Raw genomic sequence first — 23,544 nt, 5'->3', positions numbered from 1 at the left:
GGCATCTTTAAAAACCTACATTTTCATTTTCTGTGGTGGGGTGTAAGTATGCTTCTAATAGGAGAGAGTACGTGTGGATAAAGCCAAGTAGAGGGACAGCCTATTTCCTCATCAAAGGTTTGGAATATTTTCACACCCCTGCTTGATCTACCATGCATGTCTGGTACTTTTCTTTTTGAGCAAAGGCTGCTATCACTTGTATTTTGTTAGTGTTGTAAAATCATGTTCTCTGTGCTGTATGCAGTGCTGTGTCAATTGCACCAGTCCACGTTTCATGAAAGTTGCTACATTCGTATACAAATGAGATGACTTATGCCAAAGCTATGCCAAAGAGCGGTGAACAATGCATGTGACATGAGCATATGCAAAGGATGCTGTACTTGTATGCCTTTCTCCACTCAGATGGTAGTGCTGCAACTGGCATATGTATATAACTACACTTACGTACACTGATTGATGTTCTGTCATTTTGGTGATAATGGATATTGTTGGCTACAGCTGCTGTAGAATTTATGCTTTGTCACTGCAGTCATCGATTGATCTTTTGAATGCCAGTTTTGTTAGACTTGCTTGATAATTTGGTAATCTAAGCAGTGCTTCATAGAGCCACACCCCAGCCACTCCTTATGCCTATCCATAAAGCCATATATGCATGGTGTGACAAATTTCGAAAGCCATATAACAATGTTGCTAGACATTTATATCATCTCCACACATCACGTCGTAAAACTTGTAGTTGCAAACTAATTGAAGTCTTCATTTTAAGGTTATCATCCTCGCCCTTGCCATTGGCAAGTGATTTTTGACTTCCGCATGCAATTCATTGCTTCAAGACGTGTTCACTCACTGTCAAACTAATTTTCAACCACAGTTTCTGTGCAATATAATGCATGTTAGGCCTACCAATATGGCTTGAATGACTGGATGGCATGGTGGCAGGTGACAAGGCGCCATTGGAAGGTTGCTGCTATTTTTACTTTAGCGGCCATGAATGGCAGTCAAGCCCGAGATTGTGTTTACTGATGGCTGATTGCCTATTGAGGGCCAACCTCCTCATTGCTATCAAATTTGCCTGTAAATGAGTTTGTTTTCTCACATTATGCTTCCTGTATTTCTGAGCTAACTTGATTGCGTACACCCTTGTCCTACTGCAGCATCTGTTTGGTAGTATTTTACCTCTGTCCTTTGGCTCCTATGCTATCAGAAAAGGAACGTACCTTTGTTCAGTAAGACCCCAATTTGGAAAGTAGTATTTGTACATTTTAGCCATTTTGTATCTTGCTTTCTATACTTAATAACATTGCACATTTTTGTGGTATATCATGACCACCTGCTATAACATGACAGCAGAGTATTGGTAGACTAACTAGTTTCTTTTTTGTAATATCTTTTTGCACTAGGGAATTGCTATTGAAATAGCAGTGTGAAAATATTTGAATGTTAGAATTCAAATCAGAATAGTTCCAGCCATTTCTGTTTTTTTTTCTACACTTCTTTACTACACCGGCCCTTTCTTTAGGAGTAAAAAATATAGGTTGCCCAAAGGGCGTGCTAGAGGGGAACTGGGTGAAGCTGACCATGCTGTTTGTGTGGAGGTTGGAGGTTCCTTCATGTTCTACTTTGCACCAAGAAAAATATGTTTAGTGAACCTAAGCACCAACTTCCCGAAGTGCAAGTTTTGAAGTGTTTTCCAGTGCCCTTATTTTCATAAGCCACACTAGCTACTTTTCAATTGGGGTGATGCACTACTGGGGAGAGGGCATTCGGTGTGCCCAGAAAACTGGTGATAATAAATTAAATTATGGGGTTTTACATGCCAAAACCACTTATGATTATGAGGCACGCCGTAGTGGAGGGCTCCGGAAATTTCAACCACCTGGGGTTCTTTAACGTGCACCTAAATCTAAGTACACGGGTGTTTTCGCATTTCGCCCCCATCTAAATGCGGCCGCCATGGCCGGGATTCAATCCCGCGACCTCGTGCTCAGCAGCCCAACACCATAGCCACTGAGCAACCACGGCGGGTAAAAAAAAAAGAACTGGTGATAATGTCAGCATCATCTGAAGCAGGTGAATTGTTACAGTGGCTTCCTAGAGTGGAGTCTTTGGGCACTGAGTGTCCAGGATGCACCCTCTTGGCCACATAGATATAACCAATTACCCATAGCTTGATGGTTGATGTCAGTAACAGTATCTAGCTGTGTGATCTGGTGTGCCACCTTAGCAGAAGCAGAGGGCAAACTTCCGAAATGCTGATGAAACTGTTGAGCCACATCCATCTGTTGAGAGTAAAAAACTTCTCTATAGAAGTCATAGGCAGTAACTGGCCTCTGTGAATGAGGGTTGCGTGGGTACTGATCAAAACGTCGATCAACAAGGTCATTGTAGGATTGTTGGGCTAGATCATAATGCAGACTGTCTCTGTAGCTGCTAAAGTAAACAGTGAACATTGTTAAACTGCGCGAACAAACGGACCACATAGACAGCATGGGACAAGGACGGGCGCAGACTTGCAACTAATGTTTATTCCACAAAGACCACATATAAGTACACCCCCGACATACACCACTGCGCATACGCGAAAAAAGAAAAAAGAAAAGAGAAGAAAAACCTTGTATATGCAAAACGCGACCTACCTTCGCTCGCCAATAAACCTCATCTCACTGTTGTGTAAATAAACTGAGGTGTCACTGACACAATCTTGTCCCTTCTTTCTAATATGGTACGCCTCGAGTAGCTCTCTGGCTCGGCTATCTCGGCAGCGGCACAAAATCTTTACTTCCTTCATGATCGGCTTGCACGTGCACGCCAAGCAGTGGACTGGCAAGTGCCCATTCATTTTATTTGTAATTGAGAATTCATGCTCACGCAAGCGCACATTCACGCACCTTCCTATTTGGCCTATGTAAACTTTACCACATGATAGAGGTATCTGATAAACTACTCCAACACTGCAATATACGTGGAAAATGGAGTGTTTTGTTCCGCACCCTTGGAAGCTATCTTTACTTCTTCCTATGTGCGAGCATAGCCCAGCGAGCTTGCCGGGAGCCGAGAACGCTATCTCAACTCCATACCGTTTGACAACCTTTTTTAAGTTGTGGGAACTCTTGTGAACATAAGGCACAACTTTACGTTTCTTATTTTTGCGCTCCCTTGTGTGTTCAGTAATATTGCCTTCCATCTTTATCTTCTTAAGCACTGCCTCCACTACTCCTGAAATGACTGATTGCGGGAAACCTGCTTCTTCCAACCTTACAATCTGCCTGTCAAAGCTTTCCTGTATTTTGTGTGTGCAGGACTTTCCTGAGGCTGATATGATACACTGGGTGGCTATTGCCCGCTTTACCGTTTTCGAATGAGCCGTATCGTAGGGCAACAATTTCTTTTGGGATCTTGGGTTATATTTCCAGCACACATGGTCGTCACAGAAGCTTGTAGCGCTGTCTAAGAAATGAATATTATTATCCTTTGTTAGTTCATGGGTGAAAGTCAAACCCTTGCCAAGGCGCTGAAAGATGTGTAGTACACCTGCGATGGCGTTGTCATACGTGGAACTGGCTTGCTTTTTTAAATGTACAAGAAAATCGTCGACATAATGAAACGCGGTAACAACCTGGTCACGATCAATCCCTTCGTTTACCGCTCTGTCAAATTCTGATAAGTAAACATTGCATAAGATTGCGCCTGTCCTTGTCCCATGCTGTCTCTGTGGTCCGTTTGTTCACGCAGTTTAACAATGTTCGCTAATATGTACCAACTCGCCCAACAACAAGTTCTTCTAAACTATAAAGTAGACAGTGTCTACCGGGTGCTGCCAAGGAGTAAAAGTGGGTGCATAAACAATGTCTCAAAGCATTGGAATTGTAATATTGTAGTGTATAACATGCCTGTGCTAATGACCAGGGACATGGGAGGTATTCTCCATTTCGGTGGGGGAAAAAATGCAAAAACACCCATGTACTTAGATGTAGGTGCACGTTAAATAGCCCCGGTCCACTTTCATTGCCATTAATTTATCATTTCTTTAATACAATTAGTAAATAGAAGTAATTTCCACTACGTTGTCCTTGGTGTCTTTGTTTGTTGGCTTCTCATGGTATGATTAACAAAAATCGGGCACCTCCATTAACCCCCTTTCTTCTCATCACTAAGGTTGTGTAGTTCTAGAGCCTTGGCTATCAAGTTTCCAAGTTGCCCTTTGAGTAGGCAGTTCACCTCCCATAAGAGCAGTTTTGCAAAATTGCTGCCCTTTGGAATGAGGTTGACAGCAGATTACTTCATTCGATGCATACGACAAATAATTGATGACCTACGTATATTGCTGTATTGGGAATGGTAATGTCATGCAGTGTGTAGGGCAGACAACTTGCAGTCTGATACAGTTACGGAGTTTGGCGCACGAACAGACGGGAATGCAGTCAAAGGTGATGGCATCGCACAGGATGATATGAGATTTTGATACGAGAAAATTAGTGGCCATTGGGTAGGTTTGTTTCGCACATGAAAGTACTTAGATGTGGGAGAGGAGAGATCGCTTTGTGCTGTAGTTGACTCAGTCAAATCAAGAGTGGTGGAAACATGTCAACAAAGATGCAGAGACTTATTGGTGCTTTGTTTGAAAATACATTGTGATTTCAGTGAAAATAGAAAGCACAGCCAAAAGTGCTCCATATTAAAATTCATATTTTACATTGCTTGCACATTACTTGTCTTTATGGTGTAATGGTTGGGTCATTTGGTTACATATATGTCTGTATGAATCAAAAGAATATATTTTTGTGTAGTCTGCATAGGGAACCTGCACAAAATTGTTTTGTGCTAATACTTGGGTGTGCATAAACACCAGTGGCAATGCTTTATCAAGTGACCTACCCCATTAACATATGTGCTGCTGTGTGTTGCTTGTACAATCCTAAGTAAAGCATCTCATCTCCACAACACACTAGCAGTGGCCTGCTTGCGATAGGGTAAGTCTAGCATTTTTAATAAGAAGCAAAAACTAATAGCAAAAAAAGAAATTCATCCTACAGCACGGAAAAAATTAAAAGTAATTCATATACCTTAAAAGTGTCCCTCACAGGCACCAGTTATTAAACTTTGTACTGCAAAAACTACACATTGTAACTTAAAGATATCTTCGTTCGTCTTACAATTAAATGGCATACCTTTCACGAAATATTACAGGATGTACACATTTAAGCTCACTCTAAAAGGCTTATTTAGCATTACATGTTCTGTCATAAAGTCTGGTTCCATATTTAGTGTAGTGCGCAAAACAATGGGGTGGATTTGCTTTTTCACCTTCGTTAAAATTTTCTTTTCTCTGGTGAGTCGCATTTCTTGTGATTACAACAATTCGCTACATCTACATTGCAATGTATAGTGTTCAGTGGAAACACTATATATAGCTAATCTCAAACAATGCCTTCATTAGAAATAAAGCCTAAGTTGCTTTTGTCTTCTATAATGTACATTATATAGCTTGTTGATCAACAGTTACATTCATATACACAAGAAAAGCTGCTGCAACATCCAGGCCATCCTTCATTGCAACCAAAAAGAGCAAAACTATTTGATTTAAAATGCTGCATACATTAATTTCTATTGTTACTGTATAAAATAAACAAAGCAATAATAAAATGTTCGACAGTTATGTCCGAAGGTAAACATCCTTACTGACGCTTTGTTGTTGACATCTGCATGCTAAGTTTCCTGAAACTCCGCAGATTTAGAGGCTGGGACAGCGCATAAAAAAAGAAACATTGTTAACAACCTAATTTATGCAATATTTGCTGATTGTTATAGTCTGCAGAACTACTTTGCAACAGTGCACTGTTACAATAGTGCTGTGCCTGGAAGAACATTATCCTTCAGTTATATTAGAATCGAGTTGGGCATTTTTGTTAAAGTGTCAGTATTATGTGCTCTCATAATGTGCTACATGCATCATTGTCATTTGTACCTATTACTCACCAAATTATATCAGAATAAAATTTGTTTGATATGAGGATTCCCTGCCTGCTATTGATCTCTTGACACCCACTGAGAAAATTGTGGTGCTTCTCGCAATAATGATGGGCTTGCATTTTACCATAGCCAAATCAGTGAAGTACAGGTACATGTCTGGAATGCTTTACCATCATCATCAGTATTCCCAATTTGAGGTGAACTAGTTATTTATTTTATGTGCTGTACATGGAAAACTGGGAATAAAAGTTGCACTGAAGCAGCTTGACCAGATCCCACTACCTACAAAGGATGGCAAAGCAGTGAGATCTTATTCTCAACAAAAACCAACATGAAAACTCAAATCATTACAATAATAAACATTACTATTAACACTCTCAAATTTAGCAGGGTACAATAGTTAACGATTAAGCGTCATAAAATAGTATGCAGAAATACTTGAATAAATGTTAGAAAAGTACATGTGCACATAGATTTATATAAGCAAAAACTGGGACTACTGTGATGCCATTTGGCAAATCAAACATAACCCTCTGTACACATCATGAACCCACCCTAATGACTGTGTCACTACTATTGCCATAAGCCACGTGTTAGGTTATTGATGTCGCATGCATTCACCCATTGTACTCCTGCTATGTATCCCACTATCCACCCAGTACTCCCAGCACGCCACCATTCACCCACTATTCACACAAGTCACCCAGAATGTATCCTACTACCCACCCAGCACACCCCTCATTTACCCACCATTTACACAGGTCACCCGATATGTGTCCCACCATCCACCTAGCACACCCACTGTTCACCCAGCACATCCATCATTCACCCACCATTTACACAGGTCACCCAGTATGGGTCCCACCATCCACCTCACGCACCCACCGTTCACCCAGCATATCCATCATTCACCCACCATTTACACTGGTCACCCAGCATGTATCCCAACATCCACCCAGCACACCCATCATTCACCCAGCACACCCACCATTGAGACAAGTCGCCCAGTATGTATCCCACCAATACATCCCACCATCTTCCACTACACCCACCATCCACCCAGCATACCCACGATGAATTCCACCATACCCACCATGTTTTCCGTCATGTACATCAAATTTTCCATCATACCCAGCATAAAATTCATGATGGGCAATGCTGGGATTTTCAATAGGGTCCATAAACGTACTTTGCGCGCAGGGCAATCACTTTCACTTTACCCAATGAGAGCTATTCAGAATCATAGCTGCACGTGTCGCACATTGCAATAAGACCACAATCAGAGCCAAGGTCAAACTATAGTCACGCTTGTGTTCGCTTTACGCGATCGTGGCCTTTCGTTATGAAACAAAACAACCGTGAAATGTATGCTTGTTTTCAGACAGTCGAGAGACCTCCGGTATCATACGGGTTTTAAAGCCGCAAAATATATTGAAGGCACACAGCCCGGCCCTGCGAAGATCACATAACCACTCCAATGAAGAGTACTTCACCATGGAGCGCCTATTAAATCATCACAATAACAGTAAATAGGGAGGAGGGAAAGAGATAAGTAGAAGGCAGGGAGGTTAACAAGAATAACGTCTGGTTGGCAACCCTACACCGGGGGAATGGGAAAGGGAGAAAACAAAGATAACAGGGAGAGAGAGGAGGGAAGGAAAGAAGGAAATTGTGGTGAGTTCGCTGACGTGTGTGGTCTTACAGAAATTGCATTAATAGTCACAGATGGTCGCACAAGCCCGTCGTCCTTAAGAAGCACAAAAGCGCCTTCACCGCTTTATGGGCCGACGGGCGATGCGGGCGGTGTTCCAGCAGCACCTGCACAGAAAGCGGCCGATTGTCCAGTTTAGAAGGCTTTGGCAAGTTCTTGTCTCTCTGAGGTGTATTGTGGACAGTGGCACAGCAGGTGGTCGATGTTTTCTTCGGAGCCACAGAACTCGCATGGTGCACTGTCAGTGACTCCAATTAATGTAAATTATGCCTTTCTGAAGGCAACTCCTAACCAAAGGCGACAGAGAAGCGTAACTTCACGTCGAGGAAGTCCGAGTGGAGGTCGGAGTTGCAGGGAGGGGTTTAGTCGATGCAGTCGTGTAAGTAGTAAGTTTGGCAAGTTCCACTCGGTCATTGTGAGACTGCGTGCCAGGTGTCGAAGCTGCCTTGCGGCGTCTGTCCTTGAAAGCGGAATTGGAACGCTGTGCGCTTATTGATGTGCTGTGCGAGCAGCTTAATCGGTGGAATCATTGCCACTGATTCCACAATGGCTAGGTACTCATTGAAAGACGACCTCGTGACCTTTTTGTTGAACGTGATGGTAAAGCTTCGCGATTTCGTATGTCCATTGGTCATGGCATCCGTGTCGGAGAACTGACTGCGTGCACTGTAATGCCGGTTTTGAATCACAGAACACAGCCCATTTTGTAGGTCTTTCAGAATCAATGAATTCCAGTGCTCGACACAGGGCCGTTAGTTCTGCAACCGTTGAGGTCGTGACATACGATGTCTTGAACCGCAGTGTCATTCCCCGCGTTGATATAACCACGACACCATCAGAACTGCACGACGTAGTTCATCCATCGGTATAGATGTGCACGTGGTTGCTGTACTTTTCATGCATAAGAATTAGGCTCAGCTGTTTTAGAGCAGGAGTCGGTAGATCTGTTTCCTTCTGTAGTCCTGGAATCATTATATGTACTTGTGGACGGCTCAAACACCACGGAGGAAACGCTGGCTTGGCCGCAGGTGCGTACCCTGAAGTAAACGACGCACGATGTGCACTGACAATACCGCTAAATGTCTAGCAGGACCTTGCAGCAGTGAGGCTCGCCAAGTGGTGGGAAGGGATCCTAGCATAATGCCTGAGACGCATACGCATTGTCTCAACGGTAATATGCGGCGTGATTGGGTAATCCTGCGCAAGCGCAATGGTTTAAGCCGTTGATGCACTGCGTGGTAAGCCAAGACATATCATAAGGGCTTGGGCTTGAATGATCTGAATCGTACGCAGGTTAGTCTTGCAGGTGTCGGATATTGCAGGCAGACGGTATCGCAGGAATACAACGAACAACGCCATGTATAGCTGCAACATAGCGTGTATAGATAACCCCCAAGTTTTTCCTGCAAGGAACCTGAACAGGTGACAGATAGCAGTCAGCCGCTTTTTCACGTAATTTACGTGCGGAGGTCCAAGGTAGGTCTCTGTCAGTTACGACTCCCAAGAACCTGTGACTTCTGCTGTATGGTATAAGTTGCCCGTTAATAGATACGCCATAAGCAGACATTCGCTTCCTCGTGAATGCCACCATTGCGCACTTCCCGCATGATATTTAAAGTCCTTGTTCACGAAGGTAGCAAGATGTCATTGTGGCTGTCTTCTGAAGCCGATCGCTAAGCTAAAGTCAATAAAGGTATAAACTGTTTTGTGAATGCGATATGTAGAGAGAGATATATATATAGAAATATATGTAGAGAGAGATAGTCGTTTAATCATACGAAATGCAGAGATGTATGCATTCATTATGCGAGTCGATGAAGTTGAAGAAACTGTCTGTTCTGAAGTATAAGGTGATCGCATCCTTTTGCCCAGTTGATCACTTTAAGTACACTAGCTACATTGCAGCATAAATGTTGTTTAGGCGACACCAAAAGAAATATTGCGGGTTTCTAGAAACTGCTGCATAATATAAACAAAATGGAAAGCAAACGAAACCTCAACGCAGAAGTTATGCAAGTAGTTCTGCACGTCTTTTAATTTCACTGAATGTAAACTGTTATCAAATCGCTCGGCGCAGGACCTGTCTAGAACATCCAAACTTTCTTGGGCGTTGTCGCGAATTCTGCGGTAAAGGAGGTGTGTTTCATAACAGAAAGAATTGCTCTCCAGAAAAACGTACAACGAATAGTGTGGCACACGTTCCCGTAATTCGTCCAGTCACGGAATATGGTGGCTTCAGTGTCTCATTGATGTTTTAGGTCGGCATATGGGACGGGATTCGGCAATCTTTATGTTTGCCTCCATTTCATTGGTGCATTCTTGATTGGAGTCACTATTAAAAACCTCGGTGCCATACTAATCTGTTTTTTTAACTAAGGACTTTACAAAACTAACCACACACTTTATTGACAAGGGCTACTGCGCTTATGAGCCACAGAAGTGTTCATAAACTTACTAAAGCTCGTGAACGAAGAGACACGATGATGAAATGGCAACTTTAAAAAAGTGGAAGTTGAATCACATGGGGGGTCGGGGGTGGAAGACCATGAACAAGTCCGGTTTAGAAGTGAATATCCATGTGGAAGATATTCATATTCCTTCAGACGAGCACTGGCGCTCGAAAGTGCACACTGAGGACTATTTTTCGGAAGAGAAGTTGCGCGAGAAAGAAAAGAGTTTGTTTGAGTTCGCACTTCTAGAGCTACGTGCTATAATTGGGTTATAACTGCCAGAACAGCAATCTAATCTCGGACATCAAGCTGCAGATTCGCCTCCTCATCTCTTGTACGCGTTCCTAACAGACTAGAGGTTTTAGCATGGCAACAAGCCCTCTAGAAAAGTATAAAGCTGGCTTTTCCGATGCCCAGTAGCTCAAAATATGTCGTCAGAGTCATTGTTTGAACTCTGATTACTACATAGCTGGTGCATTGTTTTCGATTTCGCGCAATAAATAAATAATCGTAGAATAGGAAGTAACAGAGGCGAAAAAATTACCCTAGTGCAAAAACTATCTGCATTCTTGGACTAGCTCGGCAATCACATTTTTGCCAATAGAAACTACGGGAGAGCCAGCTCGAAACTTTTCCAAATGGTTCATTTCGTGAGCTTTGCTTGCAACTACCACTTGTAGCAAATGAATTGCTGCCTTTGATATGCAGGTACTACCGCGAGCAAAGGTATACGAGCCACATACACGCAGAAAAAAAAGCGGTCGTTATTCGTAATTCAGGAACGCAAGCTCAAATTGACGATTGAGCTGAAAAGTTTGCAATGGTACGTTCAGACTACAGATCTAAATATCTTGTTATATTCATGGGCTGAGAAGAAATCCACTTATTTGCATCATCCCTGGTCCGTAATCCCTTGCTTAGGGAATCACACTGTAACACTTGACAGCTGTGCATTGTGTCATGCAAAATTATTTCTAGAGGCAATGGAAGAAATTGCTTATTCGTACATAAGTAGGCTATCCTCTTCCAATCCTCCTGGAAAGGGCCAGCAGGTCTCTGAGCGAGAAAAATAAACTGAGCTTGAGTTCAGTCCGTGAATAAAATTCAGGTGGTGTCATTTAAAAAGAAACACTTCGTCGTGTAGATGAGGCAAAATTAATCAAGGCATAAACATCGCACACTAAGTGGTGTGCGTGCCCGCTTATTTTGCTCACTATTGTCGATACCGCCTTTGTTTCGCCAGTTTCTTTGAGCCTTTTACTCCATCTGGCGCCTTTTATCTGAAAAGCACCTAGACGTTTCGTTTTACATGCTTGTTAGGCTTCTCTGTAGTCTGTTTTGTACATGCTGAAATGTCCCAACTGAAAATCTCTTAATATGACGAGTCTTATCGTTAAAGTGCGAAAAGTGGGAGAAAGAAACATTTTAGTCTGGGTACATAATGTGCTTAAAAGGAAAGAAAGCAGCTGTAAGTAAACGAAGACATGAGGAGTGATGCACTTAAATTTCGTTGCTTTGTGGTCGAAACCCGCAACTTGGTTGCGCTCTGCTCTAAAAGTGCATTAGTGTGGACCCCGAGAGAGAGAATCAGAGAAAGGCAGAAGCTAACCGACAGCTAAAGCAAGTTCCTTGAGAAGCGGAAAATGGTGTTAATGGAAGAGCGGCTTGCTCTTGTCTAGTACCTTATCCTTAATGCCGTGTTTTCACGAGGCCTCAAGGGCTCACCATATCTGGCAGCTGGACCAGCCGCAGATTGACTCACATTTTTTCCTGTTGTGCGCGCCTTTTCGCTACGCAATCACATTAATTTTCTCAGTTTCTCGAGCCGCTATTTGTGACAAATGCGGTGCTCCCTTGGTTGTTCGAGAGGAAAACCATGCGTGACTAAAAGTTCCAGCAACGTAAATGTTTGAGGCCTCTAGTCAAAAGCGAGTTATGATAGCCGGTGAACATACACACACGAACACGTGCGCACACAGAGTGTGTGTGAGAGAGAGAGAGAGAGAGAAAGAGAGAGAGAGAGAGAGAGTAATGCGACTATCAAAAGAGTCTTGCAGGGGACCATCGCTTCGCGGAAGGCTTCGTAATTTCTCTGAGGCTCAAAACAGAAATCAAGAATGTTTTCAGCGACCTTAGTCACTTTGAGAGTTGCAAATATGGCATGTTGATCGACGACTATGTTTGTCAGGGAATCTCGAAAGGCTTTGTAGATATTCCTAGGAATTCATAATAAGGGAAGTTCAGCTTCAATCTCTTTTCTGGTTTAGGGTTGTGTCTTCTCGGTGCCCCGCGTGCGCCCTCTCGATATTTGACGCTTGTCAGACAATGGTCAGTTTTGCATTTAATTCTGAACGAGAAAAAGACAAATTCACCGCAGTATTGCTTCGTTGCAGTGAAAACTAGTTTAACAAATGCACTTCTTTTTAATTCATGTATCACATTTAGCAGTGGCATTCTTTGCGTCATAATCTACTGTGGAGCCACCAGCTGTGTTGCAAGTTCAGATTGATTTTAAACGGTGTATCCTGAAGTTGGAAGCGCCTTGCAACAATATTAAAAAAGGCGTTCTGAATTCAATTTAATTGAATGTTTATCTACAGTACCATGCATAAAGTATAGTATTGCTGGCCACCTTCGCAAAAAGAAATCCGGTAGGCTGTGTCCATTACACCGCAGTAAAGTACGTGGAGCGTATGGGCTCTCGATTACCGAAAGTACGTAAAGAAATACAAAGTGACATTTGTTCCTGCATTTACAAAGCTTACATTCTGAACTTATCACACATCTAGTAGGCGTCCTTTTGCAATCGCGCTCGCTCCCTATTGCTATCGATTACGATAGCAAATTGGTAGACAGTTATACGAAGTAAGGATAGTAGTTGTATCGGCCGTATAAAATTGGAAGCATTCGCTTACTAACTGAATTAACAAGCATGGTGTCATCATACACAAGCAAACATAAACACATCAGATTCGACGAGCGCGTACACTCGCTGTCAAAACTCCTCTGTGAGCAAGCACGGCAGCAGCAGCGAGCGAAGTGGACTTCATGCTGTCTGTTGCTTCAATGCAAGAGCGGCGAGGACACGCGCGCATCAAGGTATGAACCGCCTGCAGACGCCTTTCAAGACAGGGCGCGCGCTACCGTGCGCGGCCGTGCACAGTACACACTTGTTGGCGTAGTCGAAGACACCCTCTCACCCTCTCCCTCCACAAGCTCCCTTCCGCGTTTCATTGCCGCTTTCCTCCCTTTCGCGCGCGATGTTGAGCCCCGATCGTCAGTTACCCTTGCGCCTTGTCGCAGAATGCGTAGTTACTAAGGGAGCACAACGCTGACCCCCCCTCCCTCCCTTCCATGCCACCATGGCCTTTCGCGCAACGGAAGACGGCGCGTTTGCTCTCCGCTTTCCTCCTTCGCGCATTCCAGATTGAGCCGCGATTGTCGGCTTCCTTCGCGTGCTTTCATTCGGACATACAGCATACGACGCGCGACGACGGCGACAGCAGAAATGTGCCTGGAGTCTCCATATAATTGCTATATTGACTGATCATCGCCTCGTGGAAAACGGCCTCTGCGCACCATCGATGAGCACAGTGACGTCACACCATCGTGATACGTCACGGAGCCTGCCAGCTATAAATCTGCTACCGAGACCTACGATCATCAGTGGACACGGCAGCCCTGCCGTGACGATGTCACCTGAAGTGCCTTTGTATGTGCAGGTTAGTGCAAAAAAATACGGTTTTCGTGGTGATTACCTTTGTCTAGTTGTGCTGCCGTGTCCACAAGTGCTGCTTGATTGTGCCTGCGACTGTTTTTCAATGGCATGCATACTTCTTAAACTTTCAGGGGATGTAGAGGAAAACCCGGGGCCTATTTCTGTAGCCGCCCTAAATGAAATTCTACAAACCCAAAAAGATATTTTGGCCAAAGTTACTCAAATTCAAGGAAAACAAACTTCGTCTGAGGCAGGCATAGTGAAAATGCAAACAAGACTCGATTCCATCGAAGCAAAACTCGTGGTCCTAGAGAAATCCCAAATAAGGCTATCAAATATTGAGGCTACTATGAGTGATTGTCAGGCGGAAATCGCTGCACTAGCTAAACAAGTCGATGGCTTGGAAAATCAATCTCGGCGTAGCAACCTGATTGTAAGAGGTATATTGGAAGATGAGAATGAAAACGAAGAAACATTGCTGAGAAAAGTAAACGACGACGTTTTTGAGGCAAAACTCGGAGAGAAGCTAAGTACCATTGAGAGAATACACCGTCTTGGTAAGGTGAATCCGGGTAATCACCGTCCAGTTATCCTTAGGATTGGTGATTTTAGGGAAAAAACTAAGATTATGAATAATTGCTACAAGCTTAAAGGAGGGAAAATAAGCATTTCAGAGGACTACAGCAAAAGAGTGCATGATATTCGGAAAAAACTCTGGAATACCACTGTTGACGAAAGGAAAAACGCGGCCAAGGTAAAGATGGTATTCGATAAGATGAAGGTAAACAAAATCCTTTACGCCTGGGACGAAACTACGAAACAAAGGTACAAATGCCATACCCCTTCTCAGAGTGGCAATTGACGCAAGAACAAAGGGTTAAAACCGTTCAAAGTGATAAATGTGAATGCCAGAAGCATATTAAATAAACTTGTCGAATTAGAAAGCCTAATCATAGAACATGAACCTCACCTAATAGTAGTCACCGAAACTTGGCTGCACAAGGATGTACTCGACACTGAAGTCACCCCTCCTAACTATAAAATAGTAAGAAGGGATCGAGAAGACAGAGGGGGGGGAGTTGCGTTAATTATCAAAGACAACATAGCATTTTCTGTACTTCCAGATGTGAATGGCGTAGAAGCACTATGGGTCAAGATAAAATTAGATCCACAAACAGTCTTCATTGGGGGTGTTTACAGGGCTCCAAATGCTCCGTTGGACGTCCTGGTAAATCTACGAACATTTATGGACACTTACCTGCCTCAGGATGGTAGGACATTGTTACTTGGAGATTTCAACCTACCCGGCATTGACTGGTGTTCGCAATTACCTGGAACACGAGAAGTGCCTAGTTGTGAGCAGTTACTTGAACTGGCTTTTTGTCATAATTTAGTTCAAGTTGTGTCTGATTACACAAGGATATGTCCTACAACATCATCCATACATGATTTAATTTTTGTTTCCGAACGAATGCAAAGTTCTGTCTGCGAATGTGAAACACTGGAGGGCTTGTCAGATCACAGGATGGTTTTGTTGTCATTAAAGGCATCACCAGATGTCATAAGTACTTCGTCCAAAAAAAGTTTCTTTAATTTTCATGACGCTGATGACGCTGCTGTGATAGACTGTCTTGATTATTCATATTCAGATTTTATGCAGCTGTATGATTTAGGTGCTAGCACGGACCAACTATGGGGATTCTTTTCGGAATTAGCAGAACGGTGCCTTAATCACTTTATTCCTAAGAAAACTAAGTGCACGAATAAAAAGAATCGCTGGATAACCAGAGATATACTTCATCTCAAACGAAGACTTAAACGCAAACGTAAGGCTTACTCACCCAACCCAAACCCCGAAAATAAACTATGTATTCGCCGCATGAGTCAGGATTTAAAGAGACTTCTTAAGGAATCAAAAGACCGATTCTATAATGTGACGCTCACAAAATTTCTTCGCGAGTCACCTGGCAAATTCTGGCGCTATATAAATCCGCCTAAAGTTCTGCATCCTGCTCAGACCGACGATAATGCCCATAAGCGTGCCGAAGATTTTAATCTATATTTTTCATCTGTTTACATACGTGATAATGGTATACTGCCTCCTTTTAATGTTGACACTGAAAGACCTCCTATTACTGATTTACAGATTAACGAGCAAGGTGTTCTAAATCTGCTATTACATATTGACATTAAAAAAAGCCAAGGTCCAGATCGTATCCCAAATGAGTTTTTATATAGGTACGCTGAATGGATATCTAAATACTTGTCCAAAATTTTTCAGTCTTCTTTTAGTAGCGGATGCTTTCCAACTGATTGGAAGCGAGCAAAAGTTATACCGGTTCATAAAAGCGGTAATAATTCTGTTAGTAATTATCGCCCGATCTCGCTCACTAGTACAGTTTCGAAGTTACTTGAACACATCATATCCAAACACCTGCTCGGCTATCTCGACCAGCATGATATCCTGTATTATCGTCAGCATGGCTTCCGAAAGGGGCTGTCCACGATTACCCAACTGATAGAAATAGTTCATGACCTCGCAGAAACAATAAATTCACGTGGTCAAACAGACATTATCTACCTTGACTTCGCAAAAGCATTCGACAAAGTTTCGCAACAAAAATTGTTATATAAGATTAATGCGGTCTTTAAAAATCAAACACTCACACAATGGTTTTCTGCGTATATATCCTCCCGTGAACAGTGTGTAACTGTTAGAGCTTGTCAGTCGAACATACTTCCCGTTGCTTCTGGTGTACCGCAAGGTAGCGTCTTAGGCCCACTCCTATTTTTGATCTTTATTAATGATTTACAAAGTAACATTGATGTTCCATTAAGACTTTTTGCAGACGACTGTGTGATGTACAGTACCGTAAATACAGTTGATGATCAGATTAAATTAAATTTAAACCTGCAAAGAATAGTGAAATGGTGTAACGACTGGCAGATGGAGTTAAACTTTAAAAAGTCTGTGTTCATGTCAGTAACTAGAAAGAAAAATGTTCTTGATTACAATTATCAAATCAACGGTTATATGCTTGAAAGAGTCGACCAGTATAAATACCTAGGCATAACATTTACATCAGATCTACGATGGAATACCCACATTGACATTGTCATTTCCAAAGCTTTTAAAACACTATGGTACCTGCGACGCACTATGCACAGTGCTACTCCGGATGTAAAGTGCCTCGCTTACAAAACCCTAGTCAGACCGATAATCGAATATGCTAAAGTAATATGGGATCCTCACACAGCAACTAATCGTCACGAGCTTGATAGGATTCAGTGACTCGCTGTAAGGTTTATCTTTAATAAATACCGCCGGAACCATTCTTCAACAGAACTCTGCCAACAAGCCCAACTACCTATGCTAGAAACCAGAACCAGATATGAAAGACTAAAAACTCTTTACCTCATTATCAATAATCATCTTAAAATAAATAAATCAGATTACTTTGAGATCAAAACTAATGAAACATCAAGGCATCGTCATAGTAAGTTTATCCCATTACCGACTATAAAAAATAATTGTTTCAAGTTTAGTTATTTTCCCCGAACTTGTAGAGACTGGAACTCCCTTCCAGATTCTGCTGTTCGGTCGACATCATTGGCTGAATTCCTACGCCACTTAGATAATTTCATCTATGGCACTAGCATAGGGCGATGAGATCAGATTGCTGCTGTATAAGATTGCTGTTCTGATTTCTGAGTGTTGCGTTTTTGTTTATGTGTGCATTTCACGAGATGATCTTTTCTTCCTTTAACTAATGTATAATTATGGTTTTCAATGTGTTCTGTACTACTTATTTTGCTGTTCAGTTCCGTTTTTTCCACTCCTGTTATAGCCCCTCAATGAGGCTGACAGTATTAATAAATGAAAATGAAAATGAAAATTGCAATAACACATTTTGCAGCTTGAATCACGTCCGCGCTTAAAAAAATTGCATTCCATCTAAAAAAAACTGCCATGCCGGCTTCTCTTACACTTCTATTTTTAGGTGGTGTAAATTATATTCAAAAAGAAAGTATGGTCAGGAATAGAATCGCAGTACAGAAGTTGCTTAGTTATTGCTATTTTTGGGGAAACATACAAACTCTCTTCCAAAGCTTTCCAATGCCTCACATTTGGGCAAGAGTTTCCAAGCACGACTAGCAAGAAAGCAATAAGGGGCTACGAAATGAAAATATTGGTCGAGATGCCGAACATTTCAAGGTTGACTTCGGTGACGAAGCATGCGGCAAAAAACATGCCCTGTGGGATGATCTGCTGCACGCACTAAACATAAGATTTCGGCCAGATGACTGAGAAACAGAGCGCCAAAAATATTTTCAGTTTTATGTCTCGGCCTATGAATACATAAAGCACCGGCAAAGACGGACATACAGCGGCGTAAGTTACGAAGGAAAAAGCCCAGGACAAGAACCGCGCGAGTATCCACAAGCAGCAGACGACTCGTGCATTGCATCAATACTTATTAAAGGTGTTCTGCTAGTCTTAATGAGGTAGGGCACGATGCTACGAAAACTAGTATCGCCAGCAGCACACACGTTGCAAGACTTTGATGTGGATGTCTACTTGGTTAAGCTCAGCGACTTCTGAGAAGACACTGTAACTAAGCATTGATAGCAGTTCTCACCAACATTGTCTGCAAAACTTTCTCGCGTAATGCAGCCGAGAAGCCCCGCGGGCGCGAGCCACTGCAGTCGCCAACAAGTGAGCCATACATTTCTTGCCTGCCTCTTATTGCCTAGGGTGCGGGCGTCGACGCGCATACACGCGCTTCTTACGCGAGAGTGGTGTCCATATGTCGTTGTTAGTGCCGGCGACATTATCTTGTCGCGTGACTGCAAAACAGTATACGCTGCACCTTTCCTTTTTCGGTTTCATTCAAGTGGTAGAATGATGTTGGCGCACCAAAGTGGCATCTTTTACTCCTCGTCTCATAAAGATTCAGGGTTTTATACATATATAATAAATGCAAGCGCTTGTTAGTTCCCCCTCTCGTTTTGAGAGAGGGGGCCGAAAAAACACCTTGCCGGGAGGGGGAGCCCTATCCACGTCGCAGGCGTGATGCATAAGATGGGGGTTGTTTTGCTCCCACTCGTGGGAATGTATTATTTTCCGAAGTTTTCTGTATTCCGCTTTGCTTTCCTTGGCTTCATTATCTGTTGGCTTAACGTGGTGACAGCTAACGAAAGTTGAGACCCCCAGATTCCCAGGATTTTCCTTCGTTCTGGTTAATTATATATAATGACATTTTCCACTCCGGCAAGCCTCTCAGTGTAATTATAAGCTGCTTAATTTCGTGGAAGTTTGTTGAACCACGTATAATGCGTCAACAGGCTTTGCGATGCATTCATTATCTTCAAGAAGACAAATAATTACTGTCTAGACCGTTACTGATCCTTAGGCTCATCTCGTTAATTGGGAGCATCGACTTTCGGCCAACGAAACAAGTGCGTCTATCGTTCCGTTTCAGTGACCCCTGAAATATAATACATGGCACACTCAGGGCATGAGAAATAATATCGCCTACCCCTTCACCCTCCAAGCTTCCAATCCTCCAAACTACGAGTTGGCAAAATCACTGAAGGCTTTGATCACAGTAGCTTCTATGTTGCTATGTTATGACGTTGAAACGAACCCAAATTTCAGCGTTTCATATTTAAAAGGTATGTCTGCGGTGAGTTATAGTAGCAAAACGTACCTTAGTGAAGTTACAACGCAGTTGTAACGTGCTCCCTCCTGTCTCCGCAGAATGGTCAGAAGTACCACTCTGGCTGCGCTGCTCGCAACTAATATACTCAGCGGAAGAAATCCTGTGTAGATGAGGAGGCGGAGTCTTTCTGCACAGTTCCCTACTGGCTTCTTCAAGGTCATTTGTACATCGGCACGTGTGTTAATGAGTAGGGTCATTCCATTCTCTACACAATCTCAGAGCTTGCTCAGTAGCTTGCTCAGAGGCAAAGTGAGCGTTCAGAGACGGTGCGAGTTAAAAAGTATAATCGCCAACGGAACTTAATCCATCAGGGGATCCATTAGGTAATCCATTTCGTTATATAATAGGCAGAAAACGAAAGCTCTTCCTGAGTTTTCTGAAACGGATCGTCGCTCAACAAACGAAAGTATTCTTACCGCGAAGCAGCTAAGGGCTTCTTTCCCCAGGATCGTGTCCGTGTGTTAACACAAAACTGTCATCATCATGATTGGCTCCATTGTCGTCTTCTTCCACAGCTGACTCATTGGCGCCTCTCGGCGCTGCCGCGCGAACGCGCTCGTGCCAGTGCTCCCGCGTTCGTCAACGTAAATAATGAATTAATAAATAGAAACCACGAAGTCGTAATCAATTTTACAGCGAAGCTGTTACGGCTAGTTCCCTCAAGATCGTGTCTTTGTGTAGGCACATAACTCCCCATACGTGGGCTGATCAAGCAGATAGTGAAATACCGGGCCGACCCGCGGCGGAGGTGCAGCAACTGTTAAGCATGCCCATACGTGATTCGATACCGAAGATAGTGAACCTCCGACCGGCGGCGGAGGTGCAGTTCGCTATTAAGGGGCCCACATACATCGCTTTGCTGGTCATACTGCTTCACAGAGTGGAAAGGCACTGAGTCTTTTTACTTTGTTAGTCTTCTTATTGGGATTAGCATTGTTTATAATATTCGCGCATATTTTCATGAAACTAAGTGTCGATATAACCCAATATCGCGGAACACCAGCTTTGGATACTAGGTTGCCGATAGTGGAATTGGTATATTATGGGCCCGCTGTGGTGAGGCAACGGAGTTTGAAACCAACCGTCAGACTAGCTTGGGATACTAGGTATGTCACTCTGAATGTGCCAGTGTTAAACCTGTCTCTCTGACGCCAACATTGGTCACTCGATATATGTGCCGCTCTTCAATGACGAAAACTCAGACGCTTTTTATCCGGTGCTGGATATAATATAACCCACGTCATATATACTCAGAACATCTTTCCCAAGGTCTGGGTAGTCCGAATTCACAAACGCACCACGCGTGGACTTCGACGCCCCGCCGCTAGATGGAGCAGTGTGTTCGGTGGGAAGCGCGATATAGGAACCCGGTTGCATATACGCCTCATACATGGCGGGTCTCCACGGCGGCGTTACAGCTTGTCGTTATATTCCTTCAGTAATAATTACATTACCGTTCACATTTATCGCAAGATGGTTTTTGCTTGATTTGTTTATGCGCGGCTTTTATGGTCCTTTGCTATACGAAGGAAGTGACGTGGTTTCGTTCGGCGATATGCACTGGTGACAAATGGGTTGGTGAAGCACGTGTGTACCCAGTTGTCACTCACATGGAGGTAATTTTGCCTGCCTTCATATTGCCTCATTGTGCGCTGGGATGGCATTCACAAGAATTTAGATTGATTCTTATAGTTCAAAAGTCAGTTAGGATGTTTTGCATGCCAAAACCACGATCTGATTATGAAGCACGCCGTAGTGGGGGATTGCGGAGATTTGGACCACCTGGGATTGTTCACGTGCACCTAAATTAAGTGGACGGTTGTTTTCGCATTTTGGCCCTATCAAAATGCGCCCGCCCTGGCCGGGATTAGACTCCACAACATTGTGCTTAGGAGCGCAACACCACAGCCACTAAGCAACCCCGGCCGGTCATTTTTATTATTCACCGATAAGAGGTGGGAGATCCTGCTGAGAACATGGGGCAGCTCAGCTTGGACCACTGACGCAGTGCTAAAATGAATGGCGTTACATCATAATACTCAAGTTAAACCGGCCGAGAGTTGTTATCAACTTCCTATTATTTTTTTTATTATGTAGGTTTCCTGAGACTAATGATGCCTATCAAATTATGCTATCTGATTCTTGCTAGGGCACATTGTCTCAAGCGTACGAAGATTTGTCTCGGCAAGTGAGGACATGCGACGGAAGGAACGTGGAAATGTACTTAGGAAAGAAAGCGCCGCACTTCTTACCTCTATTCTTATTAGTGGCCATAGAATTGAAAATTTTAATCCGGTTTCACTGTCCGATGTCCTTGACAGAGACCTAGTTGCAGTGACATTGGTAAAAAATACCTGAGAAATGAGAACGCATGCCATAAACAAATTTTACAAACTGGAATGCTGTATAAAAAGAATGCGGTATACAAACTATTCTCAGTGCTATTGTTGGTAAACATATGGTGAGTGCAGATGACGAGGTTGCACCTGAAAGATACAGCCAATGAGGCAGCAGTTCAACATTTCTATCCATGTGTTTTTTTTTTACTGAAACAACTTCTTGCTACCCATAAAGGAGTATTTTCTTGAATGCAAAATGCAAAAACCAAATTTCGATAGGTTTTATTAGGCTGATGAAGTTCTGGAAACGTTATAGCTCTATGAGTCGAATTTCCAATTCGCCTTAATTAGGTTGCTTCATGCGGCGCATTTCCGAGACGGAATTTCGCCTTTACATGTGGTAGCTCTGCTGGCGGTGACATTGGACTTGTGCGTACACCTTTTAGGAAAATCACACGGCAAGGAATCCGCCTATGCGTTTAGCTGCTGGAAACACGTTAAAACATTTTAGCCCGAAGCGTTCATACGAGAGAAGCGGAAAATTAAGCCGGACTGGCCAACAGTGCGGTTATATTGCATTACATCACTGATTACCGATAGAATTCGATAGCTGAGAAATGCGATGCGATGTTCTAATATCTCATTCATTCAAATGCGGCTCTAAATAATGGATAACCCTGTATACTCATAGGAATGGACTGTTCTCGCAATGATGACTTCGAAAAGCATCGACGACGTGAAATTGCACAATTTCGTAGAGCACGTGCGTATAGTGGGCGATCGTGAAAGGGCACTGCGAAAAGATAGTTCAGCATTTGTGTTGGCTGAGTGCAGCGAAACTCGGTGCACATATTTCGCTTCATTGGCGCAATGTCGTATGCGAAATCTCTAGCCTTCACGGGAAACAAAAACTTCCGTCGGCACAATTGCTACGATTCTGATCTAAATAAGCTTAAATATCATGTTACGAATGCAAGAAATAAAGCGCTTTTACCAATTGTAGGTCATGCGCTATTGATTACAAGGCTACCGCGAGTACACTTCTGTCTCACACAAAAATGTATGCGGTGCTAGGAAGGAAAAATACTTTGATCAAAGTGAGGCAGAGGTGTTGGGTTAGCTGCTGTACGGTACAAGACGCGATACAAGAAATAAGGACGTAGCTTTTAGTATATGTTGCCGGGATTAGCAGGTAACTGTGAATATGTATAATTGTAAGCTTCCCATTGTGCTGTATACTTAAGTTACCGTCAAATGCCTTTGACAAATATTTATTTGTTTTTATGCCAACGAAAGCGGAATAATTTTTCATAATCAGAAGTTTGCCCCTCAAATGTCCTTTACCTGTTTCAGCTGCAAAGCACGGGCCCATTTTTATTTCTATCATTCCTTTTTCATCCTCGCGCCAAACTTCTTGTGCTATAACGTGTCAGTGGTTTGCACACGTTTCTTAAAGAAACTGTACTTTTGTTTCATTATTATAACGATTGTTAAAGTCTCTTAACACAAACCAGCAGGTAGGTTACTGAGCGGAAACTTTAAAGGTTCAGCGTGCGGCGATTGTAACTATTGGAGTCAAAATTTTCAAGCCTTTATGCTTAAATGCCAGCATTCCTGAAGCCACCAAATTTTC

The sequence above is a fragment of the Dermacentor andersoni genome, chromosome 2 (genome assembly GCF_023375885.2).
Source record: "Dermacentor andersoni chromosome 2, qqDerAnde1_hic_scaffold, whole genome shotgun sequence".
Lineage (NCBI taxonomy): Eukaryota > Metazoa > Arthropoda > Arachnida > Ixodida > Ixodidae > Dermacentor > Dermacentor andersoni.
Note: the sequence above shows the minus strand (reverse complement) of the source record.